General features: G+C 38.3%; 5 protein-coding genes across 13 annotated transcripts in view; 1 reads left to right on the top strand and 4 right to left on the bottom strand.

The window, feature by feature from the left end:
* The window catches only part of LOC125801357 (zinc finger protein 239-like), a 95,664-nt gene extending 88,167 nt beyond the window's left edge, over positions 1 to 7,497 (bottom strand). For both annotated transcript variants that reach the window (XM_049477951.1, XM_049477949.1), the window contains exon 1: positions 7,394 to 7,497. The gene's annotated coding sequence lies outside the window, so the exon portion shown is untranslated. The remainder of the gene's footprint in view (positions 1 to 7,393) is intronic.
* The window catches only part of LOC125801145 (zinc finger protein 850-like), a 503,810-nt gene that overhangs the window by 248,452 nt on the left and 240,817 nt on the right, over positions 1 to 14,541 (bottom strand). The gene's annotated exons all lie outside the window — the stretch shown is intronic.
* Positions 1 to 14,541, bottom strand: part of LOC125801185 (zinc finger protein 271-like) — a 253,538-nt gene that overhangs the window by 6,425 nt on the left and 232,572 nt on the right. The window lies entirely within an intron of this gene.
* The window catches only part of LOC125801182 (zinc finger protein 585A-like), a 243,056-nt gene that overhangs the window by 66,820 nt on the left and 161,695 nt on the right, over positions 1 to 14,541 (top strand). The window lies entirely within an intron of this gene.
* Positions 1 to 14,541, bottom strand: part of LOC125801682 (zinc finger protein 239-like) — a 155,704-nt gene that overhangs the window by 49,845 nt on the left and 91,318 nt on the right. The window lies entirely within an intron of this gene.

Below are 14,541 nucleotides of genomic sequence, written 5' to 3'. Positions count from 1 at the left end.
ACCCCTTCCTGTTTTTATGTTCTAGAAATTAGATAATATTACTTTTTTTATTCAGGTGTAGGACCATTTATGGGATCATTTATCTGCATACAATCACAGCTCCAGAAATGACATTAATCTGTTTTAATAAGGCAGTATGCCATAAATATCGTAAGAAATAATGTTGCCAATATTTTTGAATATCATGAACTATATTACCCTGAAATATGGAGCCATATCACCCACCCCTAATTATCACATTCAGGGTAGTACTTAAAAATTCACACTGTTTTCATTTCCTATTATATATCTTCTAGAGACATTTTATATATGTCTATGTCCAGTATAATTTATTTTACTTTAATCCTGCATATATGGAGTGCATTATTACCCAGCAAAAAGCTACACATCGGCCCTTCGTGGGCTAAGTGCGGGCACTGTGGGCAGGGGCTAGCCCATTAAAATTACAAACAGGCCCAACATGGGTTTTCTCTGGGCAGCCTGTTCATTGGCTGGCCCACTCAAATCCTATAAAAGGCCGCTGTGGGCTAGCCTGAACTGGTCCAGTGCATTAATGCCCCTGTAGGCCCAGTGTGGGAATTATTTGGACAGCCAACACTTTGATGCGCCCACACAAATCCCAGGCAGGCCCACTGTGGGTCAGCCCACATTCAGCCTGCACCATTTCACACCCTGAAGGGCCAGTGTGGGATATATGTGGGCAAAGCACAGTTTAGCATGCCCTCACAATTCCCATGCAGAGCCAGTGTGGGTCAGCCCAAATTCAGCCTGCACCATTTCATACCCGGTATGGGTTATATGTCGGCAACCTGCACTTTGGCATGTGCACACAAATCTCATGCAGGGCCACTGTGGGTCAGCCCTAATTCAGCCTGCACCATTTACACACTGTAGGCATTGTGGGTTATATGTGGGCAGCACGCACACATATGTGAGCATGCCCACACAAATCCTATGCTAGGTTACTCTGGGTCAGCCCAAATTTACCATACAATATTTTACAATCTGAAAGTTTGTGTCATAACAAGTTCATATGAAGGGTATCTGAATATTTTTTATTGTTTTTGTCTGTGAGAGCTAGGTAGATTAGCTAGCTTAGTGGATAGGAGCAACACTGTGTGAAATGTAGTATCAGCTCTGAAAGATTTTCTAAACCAAAAGTGGAGAAAAATCAAGGCACCACAGCAGAGTTGTGCAGAGACCTTTGGAGGGACACACACACACACACACACACACATAGTAACATCTCATATTTTTCAAGACATATACTGTATAGCTATACATTTTTATTTATAAAAATATTTTTATTTAATATTTTGGATAGCTACGAATTTGCTCCATGGTGCTGATTCATAATCTCACCTTTATTATTGGTTGTGCTGATAATAAATAAATAAAAATATTAAATTATAAATGTTTTTGTGCTTGACTATACACTTTGTGTAAGCTAGCAAGGTTATAAAAGTTACATATTTTTTATTTTTGCATGTGATATTTAATTGTGAGGATCATGTGACCAACGAATCCACCCCCATCCCCCTCCCCCCTCCCTGCACGTGCCTTTACCACAGAGCAACGATCAAGCTTAAAGGCAAAGTCAGTGAGTGACTTTGGTCTGTCAAAGTGACTGAAAGGTAAGTTATAATTTCTGTTCTACTATACGCTTTTCTATTTTTTGCTAAGATACGCTAATGTGGTGCTAATGCAGTTACCACTCTCAGGTTATTGTAGCATTATAAGGGTAGCTATGTTGAAGTTAGCATTGTGCTAAAAAAAGTTAGCATTGTCCTAAGTTAGAATGAGAATTTACCTCACATTTAAATAACACGAGGGGCTCCCAAGTTGGCAGCTTATCTCGGCTCTTGGAGAAAGACTGCTGTTAAGTAAGTTAACTTTATATCCAAGTATGTCAACAATAACCAGCTAAGGGAACAATGGCTTGCTAAGAGAAATATTAAGGGAAATGGAAAATGGAAAGATATCCACTTAAGCTAAGGGAAAGATATCCAGTTAAGCTAAGGGAAAGATATCCAGCTAAGCTAAGGGAAAGCTAGCCAGTTAAGCTAAGGGAAAGATAGCCAGTTAAGGTAAGGGAAAGATAGCCAGTTAAGCTAAGGGAAAGATATCCACTTAAGCTACGGGAAAGATAGCCAGTTAAGCTACGGGAAAGATAGCCAGTTAAGCTAAGGGAAAGATAGCCAGTTAAGCTACGGGAAAGATAGCCAGTTAAGCTAAGGGAAAAATAACCAGTTAAGCTAAGGGAAAGATATCCAGTTAAGCTAAGGGAAAGATATCCAGTTAAGCTAAGGGAAAGCTAGCCAGTTAAGCTAAGGGAAAGATATCCAGCTAAGCTAACGGAAATATAGCCAGTGAAGCTAAGGGAAAGATAGCCAGTAAAGCTAAGGGAAAGATAGCCAGTAAAGCTAAGGGAAAGATAGCCAGTAAAGCTAAGGGAAAGATAGCCAGTTAAGCTAAGGGAAAAATAGCCAGTTAAGCTAAGGGAAAGATAGCCAGTTAAGCTAAGGGAAAGCTAGCCAGCTAAGCTAACGGAAATATAGCCAGTTAAGCTAAGGGAAAGATATCCAGCTAAGCTAATGGAAATATAGCCAGTTAAGCTAAGGGAAAGATATCCAGCTAAGGGAAAGATAGCCAGTTAAGCTAAGGGAAAGATAGCCAGTTAAGCTAAGGGAAAGATATCCAGTTAAGCTAACGGAAAGCTAGCCAGTTAAGCTAAGGGAAAGATAGCCAGTTAAGCTAATGCAAAGATAGCCAGTTAAGCTAAGGGAAAGATATTCAGTTAAGCTAATGCAAAGATAGCCAGTTAAGCTAATGGAAAGCTAGCCAGTTAAGCTAAGGGAAAGATAGCCAGTTAAGCTAATGCAAAGATAGCCAGTTAAGCTAAGGGAAAGATATTCAGTTAAGCTAATGCAAAGATAGCCAGTTAAGCTAAGGGAAAGATATCATTTTAAAAAGTTTTGGTATTTTTGTGAACCTGATATCCTGATATCGGCCACCTCACATGTTTATAGAATGTAACTACCAGTCACACACAGTGACTGTAAAGGCTATTTATGTTTCACCATGAATAGCCTGAAGAAATTCAAATTCAAATAACTATCACTATATAAGAATCACTGTAATCAAATACAGTCTGCAAATTTCTCTAAAATTAAGCATTGTACATGAAAAGACACTAACAGATGTAGTATTTACCTGACTGCATTCTCATATCTCTATATTATCATTTTAAGAGGCCGTGAGAAGATCAAACATGCCACCACCAAAGGATGCAGAGATCGAGCAGGTTGCAAAGGTTTGGCTTTGGAATGCACGGGACCGTTCAGGTGGACGGAAGCATCGTCTCATGCAGTCTCTTCAAAAAAATAGTTAATTTATGATCTATATTAATGCATAAACAATATTCATTTTTGATATTATGATTAACTATATCTGTTCTATTTATGTAAAGTACATCTATTTTCTCCTTCATTATTATTGCTGTGAGATAAAAACCTTAATGCAATAACTAATGTTATATTCAATTAGAATTTTTTTTTACTGGTTTGATTGGGATGACATTTTGGTTCCAAGTCTACAAGCAAGAGGAATAAAATTAATAATAGAGATCAGGGGTGGGTTTCCTGAAAGCTTCGTTACGCTAAGAACTTCGTTAACTCGTACTTAAGATTGATCGTTAATTAAAGAGTGTTTCCCAAACCCGTGCGTAACTAAAGTACTACGTAAACTCGCTCGCAGATTAACGAGTGCCCTCACCCAGTCGTTATTCTTAAGAGCTTCTTTAGGGGATCTCTACTTGCAGTTCAGCACCTTAAACACCAGGGACCGCCAATTTTGAGGGAGAAAAATTATAATTTCCCTGCTTGAAGCAATTATATTATGTTACTATTAATTATAATCAATTATATATATATATATATAATTATTATTATAATAATTAATATTATTATTATATTATATTATATTATTTCCCGTGTCTGCTGGTGCTCCGGTTTCGTTCCACAGTCCGAAGTTCAGGCTAATTGGATGTCGGATAAAAATTGCCCCTTAGGTGTGAGTGCGTGAGTGGATGTGTCTGTGTGTCTGTCTGCCCTGCGATGGATTGGCGGCCTGTCCAGGGTGTATACTGCCTTCCCCCCGATGCCGGCTGGTATAGACTCCAGCCACCCCCCCCCCCCGCGACCCTTAACGGATAAAGCGGTTGACGATGAGTGAGTAAGTGAGTGAATGAGTTATACTATATTATATTATATTATATTATATTATATTATATTATAATGCTAACTTTCTCTGTGTAGTCTAACTGGGCATACTGGAATTGACCGATCAAACCCATAAATTATTAAAAATCCAGATTCCTGTAGATGATGCTCACGGTCTAAGCAAAGCTGCAAAGTCACCAAGTCCGTGGATTCTGTAATCAGGCTGTTATGTGGCATACACACACTTATATACACTTCCCACCAGCCCGGGAATTACAGCACAATACAATATATTTCCATGCTATTGGGAAAATTCCTGGTACTGTAGGTCCGGTGCAGAGGACGCCTGCAGTGTCTTTACTCACACCTACACGTATTGTAAAGGGTATCGGTGAATGTGCAAGTAATATTTAATATTATTCTTTATTTAGATGCTTCTAACCAACATTGTGGCCGTTCATCTGGGCAAACTCTGGGGTGTGTCAGCTCACAAATATATAAATACCAGTCAAAAGTTGACATGTCTCATTTTTTTTTTTTTTTTTACATTGTCGATTAATATTAAAACTATGAAAACAATTAATTGACGCATATGGAATTAACAAAAGTTAACAAAGAGGTGCATGGCCTTTACAATCCCCTGACCTAAACCCAACTGAGATGTTGATTTAGGATGAGCTGGAGCTTTACAGAGTGTGTGTGTGTGTGTGTGTGTATATATATATATATACACACACACACACCGGAACATACGTATATGTATTATTATATTATTTTTATATTATTAATAATTATAATAATAATAAATTAATATTATTATCAATATTACTATTAATAATATTAGTACAATATCTGTTAATATAATATATTAACAATAATAGTTTTAAAAAAGAAAAAAAAAAGTTTAATGTTTATTAAACATTTATATATAAACATATGACTTATTTATTTAGCCATATGTATCTGTAGGAGTATTTTATTAATGCCAAAGTACATCCTTTTGTAATTTAAATTTCAAAATATGTATAATATTGATGATTACAACACTTTTTTACATTTTTAGGGTGTAATACTGAATAAATACTGCATAATAATCAATATGTGTGGATCGATTGAGTGCGCTGTTTCGGGGGAGGATTCAACAAAGACGTTCTTTAACCTCCTTTGTTAATTTTCACGTTGCGAAGCTCTTTGGGAAACACTCGCAGAACTGGCTCGTTCTTTACTCACGTCATTCGTTAGTTCGTTCGTTATTCGCTAAGGTTGTTCGTTTTCGGGAAACCCACCCCAGAGGCTTTGTTCCAGTAGCAATAATAGTATCAGTTTATTATTCATCTACTACATCAGTCTAGTGCATTTAAGTATTTATTCAAGAATATGATTTGCTGTTTTTATTGATGTTTATAATATATATATATATATATATTTTTTTTTTTTTTAAGTTGTATAATTCTTTGTTATTTTGTATTATGTTTGATATTTATATCATACCGTTTATTATAAATACTGTTTTTGCAAATGGAGATATTTATGCAGTACATGTTTATCTACATGCTAAAATATAAATTTGGGATTTAATTTACTTAAATACTGTTGTGTGTTGTTTATATTTTATACATGATACTTTGTAATAAATTTATTAATTTACTATACACTTTAAATTGTGTTATTTATATAATTGTTTTACAGGCAGTTGCAAAAAATGTCAAAGTGCCAATAGCACAGCTTTTCTTTCTTGAAAAGTGTTCTCTGTTCAATATTGCACAGTTCTAAAAATTTGGGGCCACAATTGGTTTTCCGCTGAGGGCATGTGTGTGTGTGTGTTAGAGCTCTGCAAATCTCTGTTGGCCCAATGTGCAAATACCCATTGGTCCGATTTGGGCTGCCCATATGGGGGCGGTACCGCACCAACCTCATTGGCCCATGTTGTGGGCATGTTTGCTGGGTTGTATCATGACATTATTCTCACCAAACAAAATCACATCATAAAACATTTTACTATTGCTAACACATTTGTAAATCTGTACATAAAAATACTGTGTGGAGCATGCACCATGTTTTTTTAATGCGTCACGAACAATGTAGAAAAATACTGAATAACAAAAGCAGTTTTGTTAAAAGGATACAGCAACTGGATATAGGGGCACATTACATTATTTTTAAAGGTAAGTTACAGTTTAGCCACCTTTACCTTATCAAGCCAATGCTAGCGACCTAGCCAAGCTAGCTAGCAATTCCAAACATCACATACTACCAACAGCGTGAATGTCCTAAAAACATGAATTTGTTATTAGTTGTTGATATATAGCCTAAATGGTAGGATAATGTGTACACAGTTTGTAATGGTTAATCCTTTTCGTTATATAGTTAACTTTAACCGTTAGGTGTGTTATTCTGCTATAACACCACTGGGTCATTTTACAAGCTAATATTTTAGGGTTTTTTTCTGTCAGGATGAGTGAGGCAGGCTGTGTGGTGAGGACCAGGTCGATATGATTACTCATCTATCTATCAAATTAATTTAAACACTGATTTAACATTTTTTCTCTCTTTTTTAAAGAGCATAATATAAAATATTTCAGCATGAAAGCTCATATTTGTTAGCTGCTGGTTAACTAGTTAACTTTAGGGCATGGTATGTGTACAGAAAGGGGGCAGGAGGTGCAGAAATTAATTAATATTGTCCATTCCTTAATTCCTCTGTGATGGGGAGCTGAAATTAGCTCTGATTATTTTTTTATTTGATTTATTTTTTCCGTTCCGCCTTAAATGCGGTAGCGCCTGCCGTCTGTTGCACCATTTAAGGTGGAACGGGAAAGTTAGCTAGCTAGCTAGCTAGCTACCGAAACGAACTACTAGCGAACTTTTTATGCTTGTTATGAAGAATTCAGCCATAAAACATCAAAACTACACAATAAACTAAGGCAATACAGTGCTAATCGTAATTTTTAACACGGAAAATACTTGCATTTGTGGGTTTCTTAAGGGAGAAATGGGATTCACCCTTAGAGCTGCATCGTTCTCGAACGACACATAACTGCTGAGCAGAGCTAGGAGAAGATCCAGTGCTGGTGGTGTAAATGCTGCACATGCTGAAGGTGGTGAAGGTGGTGTTGGTGTAGGAGTGAATGTAGAACAGCGCGTTAAAGAAAGAGAGAGAAACTTCTCCATACCTTCTGTAGTTCAGCTGATCCTGCTCTTCCTCCTCAGGCGCTGCGAAAGAACTGCAGAGCCCGAAGCTCAGCCTCACTCGGGTTATGTAGAGCTCCGCCCCCTCCATATCACATTACACCCCATCACCGCGCTGAATGGAGCTAAAGAAGCTAAAACTCTCATTTAAAACAGCGTAGAACTACTTCTATGGGGCTTTTCTTTCATTTTACAAATTAGAATAAAGTATTTCACTAAAATAGGAAAGAAAATATTTTTTAATGTGACACTTACGAGTGGTGGCTTCTAGCCATTTTTACCCATGCACTTATATACTGACTACGCCACTCCCGTTAAAAGGTGGGAGAAACCCAAAAGGAATGTGAAGCCCTCCCCCTTCACAGATCCCGACTGTGTTAAAACAGTCTATAGAGGCAGAGTTTGATATCAAAAATACTTTTATTCACAATCATCAAAAACACAAACATAAAACCCACAATGAATCTCCACTGAATTGGTTGACACTGACAATACTTGGCTTTAGCACATGAACACCAGTTTTGGATGGAATAAAGCAAACCAAAAATAAAGGATCCACAAACCCCACAGCTTAACACTACACTGCACACCACACCAAACAAACCATAATGGGGAGGACTAGCTTGGATTCTTTCTTTGGTAACTTCAAAAATACTGTTCAACAAAACACACTAGATGAAAAGAAACTCAAGTGTGGCAGAGTATTAATTGGAAAAAAAAAAAAAAACCCACAAAACCCACAAAGTTACTGAAACCAATGAAAAAAGAAAATAAACTAATTAAATTGAACCCAAAAAACAAAGAATTACAAAATTAAACAAAACTTAGCTACTACAATAAATTATGCAGATAGTCATAGCCAGAAAACAATGCAAAAAAAATAAATAAATAAAAGCACCAAAAAAAAAATTAACAAAACAAAGAAACCACAGAAACTAAAGCAATCAATACAGAAATTATAAGGAAAGAAATACAGAAACTATCCAAAAAAAACCCATAAATGGACCATCAAAAACAGTAGAGAACCATTAAGAAAACAGTAGAAATGACATTAGAAAACAAGATTAGAAACACAGTAGAAATCAGGAAACAACAGAAAACAGTGGCCAATATCCTCAACTTTCAGCCATGCACACGTCCTGCCAAGACACACATAATTATTCAACATTTATTTATTTGTTCATTAGCTCAACCAAATTAAAAATGTTACATACCCTTGCCGTCTTGAGAGAAGCACATGGAGGGAAAGGGAAAATCAGGAGCACCCCAGCCTTCTTGTGAACTTGCACAATGAATACTAAAAACCCAGTTAAAAAATATACATAATATATAATTTTACTACAACCCAAAACAATACAGACCTTAAGGTACTTGGAGTGTTGTAAAATAGCTAACTTGTACAACTGTGTACAACCACTGCAATACACAACATACCTCTTTCCAATGTATGATGAGAGTCAAGTGAAACAGCAGCACCTGCCCCAAACAGTTCTCTGCTCTGTCTCCACTCCTCTCCAACATGCACACCAACAGCAGCGAAATCATTAAAACACTGCACTATCCAGCAACACCTACACAACACAAGCACTTCATAAAATCAGCCAGATAGCACAGATAAGTATAAGCTGCTACAAAAACTAATTAAAACCATTACCTTCTCTTGCTGCTGCTGCTGCTGCCCAAGCACGTAATGGAGGCCAGGTACTCTCCCCACTAATGAGCTCACCTGCAGCTCCCCTCGCCACCGTCTTTTTATTCTTAAAGGGGCAGGTTGCCTATTAGCCCTCAACGCTCCCAGGTTTTAGTGCCCACCGGCTACATTAAAATAATTAAAACTGCAGTTTAAAAGCTTTAATATTGATCTCTGCAGGTCTGAAACAGTTGATGTTGTTCTGTGTTGAGAAAATTAGTAAAATTTTCAGTCTCAAACATTTTCTAAACATCAGCTTTATTCGCCAAGAGTGTTTACACACACAAGGAATTTGTTTCCGGCTGTTGTTACCGCTCTACAATTATAAACAACACAATATACAGAGAAGACTATGAAGACAATGAACAACTTCATTATAGATGAGTAAAGTGCAGTTGCAGTATTATACAACATGTATAAAGTGCAGTATGGCATGTAAACAACAGTAAACAGCAGCTCAGTTCTAGTTATTAATAAGTTTGATAGCGATTGGAAAGAAACTTTTACTCTGTTATGGCGTCATTTTACTGCCAATAGTCGAGAGTGAAGTTTTTGAATGCCTATGCCATGCAGTGCTCACGCATTTTATTTGCTCACGTATAAAATATAGGTGTGCTCTCACAAATTTACCATGCTCTCTCTCAGATTAACTCTCCTCTTGTACGAATATGCGCGCGCTCCCTCACTGCAACAAAACTGACAAAGGTCTCCAGCCAATCAGACGTGGCAACAGGATTTGACCAATTAAATGCATAATGCCCCTTTTCTGCCTATATTTTACACGTGAGCAAATAACATCCGTGAGCGCTGCATGGAGTAGGCTCTTGCATTGAAAAACACTCTCGACTATTGGCAGTAAAATGACGCCATAACAGTGTCTGTCTGATTTTGTGCTCAGGGCTCTGCAGCGCCTGCCAGAGGGTAGTAGGTTAAATAGTTCGTGTCCAGGGTGCGGGGTCTGTGATATTTTTTTCCACCTGGTTTCTACCCCTCGGCTGAACCGAGCCACACTATGATGGATGTGCTCAGGACAGATTAAATGACTGGAGTGTAGAACTGTTTCATCGGCTCCTGTGGCACACCGTGTTTCCTCAGTTGACACAGAAACTACCTCCTTTGCTGGGCGTTTTTGAGGATGGAGCTGGTGTTGGCCTCCCATTTTAGGTCCCAGGAAATAGTAATTCCCAAGAACCTAAAGGTAGTAAAATTAAATAATTGTTCTAATTTAAAGGGCCTTTATTTTGAAACAACACATCGTAATGTCCTCTTATTAGGTGAGAAGGGTACTTCAGACTTGGAAAGGCATTAAAAAAATCCTATGCAAATAACAGTTTTAAAACTAAATATAGCAAGCGGCAATCATCGGGTTCAAGCACCAACTGGACGATGGTGTCTAATGGAGCATAGGATGGTGAGGTGTAAGAAGGTCTAATACAATTAGAGGCACATCTAATGAAGTTTGTAGAATATTCATCATGTGATCTACAATTAGTCAAAATGTGTCTACATGTTTTGTTTATTGATCAGGAGTAATACAAATTACATTTTAAGGCTTTTCCTTTTTTCTTTCTAATTTTTCCCATTTTCCCAATTTACACGGCCAATTACCCAACCCATTCATTAGGACTCCCCCTATCACTAGTGATACCTCAACACACCAGGAGGGTGAAGACTAACACATGCTTCCTCCGATACATGTGAAGTCAGCCACCACTTCTTTTCGAGCTGCTGCTGATGCAGCATTACCGAGCAGCCAGCGCGCTTGGAGGAAAGCACAGCGGCTCGGCTCCGGTACATCAGCTCACAGACGCTCTGTGCTGCAGACATCACCGTAGGAGTGAGTGAGAGAGTGCCATCTACCCACCCAAAGGGAGCAGGGCCAATTTTGCTCCCTCTAACGACGGCAGCTTGATGGCAAAGCTGCATGAGCTGGGTTCGAACCGGCGACCTCCTGCTCATAGTGGCAGCGCTTTAGACCGCTGGACCACTCCTTTAAGGCTTTTAACATATTTTAACTAAGGGTTCCAATAATTATGGAGGGCGGTGTACCTCCTGCCTGAGTTCCGTAGCTTTGGAGTGCATCAGGGAGTAACTATATCCAAAGAATGCGATCTCCTGGAATTGCCAGAACTATTATTATTATTATTATTACTGAACTATATCAGTATCAGTTAAGGACCAGCTGGGAACTGTATTTCACAGTAATGGTTTTAAGTGGATTTTTTTGTTTGTTTTACTTTCAGCTACTAATAATTTTATTGTTTATCATTACAGTAAAATAGTGAGTTTTCTATTAAATTACCAAGCTAATCAATGTTATTGGAAAAACACTAGTAAAATTCCACTTCTTACCTGACCTCTCTCTTTAAAAAAAACAATTCTTTCTTTTTAATTTTAATATTTTTACAAGCGGACTTTTATTTTGAAACAGGTGGATTTGTCCCCCCCAAAAAATGATATCCTTTGGCTCAGCTCCGGTGTACAATAGGGTTCATGCACACAGGGGTGGTGACGTATATCCGCTACAATCTCAGCCAGCTCAGCCTCTTCCGGTATCCACACTGTTGTGTTGAATTTAGTGAAGTCGCGATAATGTCTCAGGCAAAAAAGTGTAAGTTTCAGCTAACTGACAGCACTACGGTTGAACATTGCTGTGTACCTTTGTGTCAGGCCTCTAGTAAGTACAGTACTTAGTTTTCATACATTTCCCTCTGATGCGGAAAACCGGCTAAAATGGATTGTTGCTATCCGGAATGAGAACTTCAGTCACTACGCATACCCGCGTAGTGGGTATGGACGGCGACTGTTAAAGAAGGGAGCGGTGCCGATGTTGTTTGAGTGGAACAATTTCTCTGTCCCACTTTCACGACCGGGGGGGCTGGACACCTGTCCAGGAGACGGATGCACTCCTCGGGGACCACGACTACGCTTCTGCTCCGGACCCCGCTGCTGTCGACTTGGTACTGGAAGAAAACCTGCTTCTTAGAGAGGAGATCCTCCAGCTGAAGAAACAAATAGAGCAGCTTACTCTGGAGCATCGCTTTGGCATTCACCGCTTTGCTGGCTCAGACAGTGACATTCGCTTTTACAGGAAAGATGTGGTAAGATGTTCAGCAGGTTTTATTATTTAAGTTTATGCACTAAAATAAGTAAAGCATACAGACATACTCGCCAGCACTGATCAAAGAGTGTTTGCTGATTTTAAATATACAGTGTAACATTAAAAACGAGAATATGGTAAAAAGGTTTAGTTCATATTTTAATTTAAAGGGTCATTTTTCATATTAATCACACATAAAGCTTGTGGTTTAAATTGAGTTATCAAAAGTGAACTTTTTAATGATATTTTTTAAATTTGACAATGTATGTTCACCTACATTATGTGTTCTCTCTCAAGTATACTTTGGTTATTATTTAAATTAAGTTACTAAAACACTGATACCAATTTTAATCATAAAAATAATTGTATTTATAGGTTTGGATCCTATGACCTTCTCATGCGCTTCTGGGCCTTAATAGAGCCCTCTCTGCCATCTATGGTTAGTGTCACACCAGCACAGAGAGGCACCTTTGAGCCAAGTTCCACTGTGGTAAGTACAATTATGTTTATTTTCATGGACCATACCTTATAACCTGACCGGGATAATGGCTGATAGAATTAAAATTAATACAATATTACCTTGTGTTATTTTTACAGTCTCGTTACCTGCAGCCCATAGATGAGATGTTCATGTTTCTGAACTATCTTGCACTGCGTTTAAAACAGCATGACCTTGCCGACCGGTTTGGGGTCCACCAGTCCACAGTCAGTCGGATTATTACAACATGGAGCAACTTTCTATATGCTGTGCTGGGGTCAGTGAGAATCTGGATGGCAGTGGAAAAAATAAGGGAACATCTGCCAGCAGAGTTCAAGGACTATGCAGACACTACAGTTATCCTGGACTGCGCAGAGCTGAGGTGCCAGTGCCCATCTTCACCTCTTCTTCAAAGTGAAGTATTTTCTGTGTACAAGTCCCATTGTACACTTAAAGGGCTGCTTGGTGTTGCTCCTCATGGGGCTGTCACATTTATCTCTCCACTGTATGCTGGATCCATCAGTGACAAACAGATCATGAGAGAGTCTGGAATTCTCTCCCTGTTGAGACCTGGGATGGCCATCATGGCCGATTGAGGATTTCTTGTTGGTGACTTTGTGCCATGTAAAATCTACAGGCCTCCATTTCTGTCTGGAAGATCCCAGATGCCTGTTGGTGAGGTCAGGGAGACCCAGGCCATTGCCCGCCTTAGGGTGCACGTGGAGCGCCTTCCTCTCCGGCTTTTTGGCAACATTAATCAGCTCTATACTGTAGCATGTCTGCTGACAAACTATGAAAACGGGCCTCTTGTAAAGGCTTGGACAAAAAAGCAAGGCTCAACATCTGCTGGGCTTTTTTGAAGGTGGAAATGTTTAGTTTCTTATCACAGAGGATGTAATGTAAATAGCATAAATCTGCATGTATATATGTATATATTTTTCAATGAAATATGGTTTAATGCATTGTGACCGAATGCTGATTTACTGCAATAAATTCACTGTTCAGTTTAACTAGTACAAGATTTGTTTGAGTTCTGATTGCCTACCTTACTATAACCATAACTGTATCAATTACACGACATTAATCACTTTGATGCTAATTTCTTTATTATAATCAGTAATGTTCAATAAAATTGTTACATATTTTAACTATATTTGCAGCTATACTAATAAACAACAGCAATTCATTATATTTAACAATAACTTACACAACAGCTGTAACTTTCTTAAATCTGCTCAAAACAACTTTTACAAAGAAACAAAAACAATTTACAGGTTAAGCTCTCCACACATTAGCTAGTGATTTAGCTCTATCCTATTTATCTAGGGATGCACAAAGGTAAAAATAAAAAAAGAAAAGGTCAATTTTTTCTTTAATTGTTTTCATGATTCCTTTGTCATGGGGGATCCTCTGAATAATCATGTATTCCTCTGTATAGACCACAAAATCACACCAGTCCAATCCAGAGATCAGCATCTGTCCCTGAATCTGCCAAAAGTAAGGATGAGTTTTCCTGAGTGTATGTGTGCCCTCACTGATCTTAATATATGGGCAGTCCACATAGCTTGCTACATTTCAATGGTGCATCAGGGTGGATCAGAAAACCACAGGGATAGTGGTTAACCTCCCTTACTCTGCAGTACTCCTCTACTGCTACAGGCTCCAGCTCAAGCCCTCATGTCAGCAGTCTGATGGCTAGGTCTTGAAGAGTAACTGTTTATTTTACCTTGAGTGTATTGACAAATATCTTTCAATTATGATTACTTATCTTAGTATCTATAATTACATAATCAGTGTGTGAAACCTTGTATTCTATATGCATTAACCAATACTCACATTGTATTTGATCATTTTTATTACTCAC

This window comes from Astyanax mexicanus, chromosome 4 (assembly GCF_023375975.1).
Source record: "Astyanax mexicanus isolate ESR-SI-001 chromosome 4, AstMex3_surface, whole genome shotgun sequence".
NCBI classification, from domain to species: domain Eukaryota; kingdom Metazoa; phylum Chordata; class Actinopteri; order Characiformes; family Acestrorhamphidae; genus Astyanax; species Astyanax mexicanus.
Note: the sequence above shows the minus strand (reverse complement) of the source record. Positions and strands in the feature narration are given on the sequence as shown.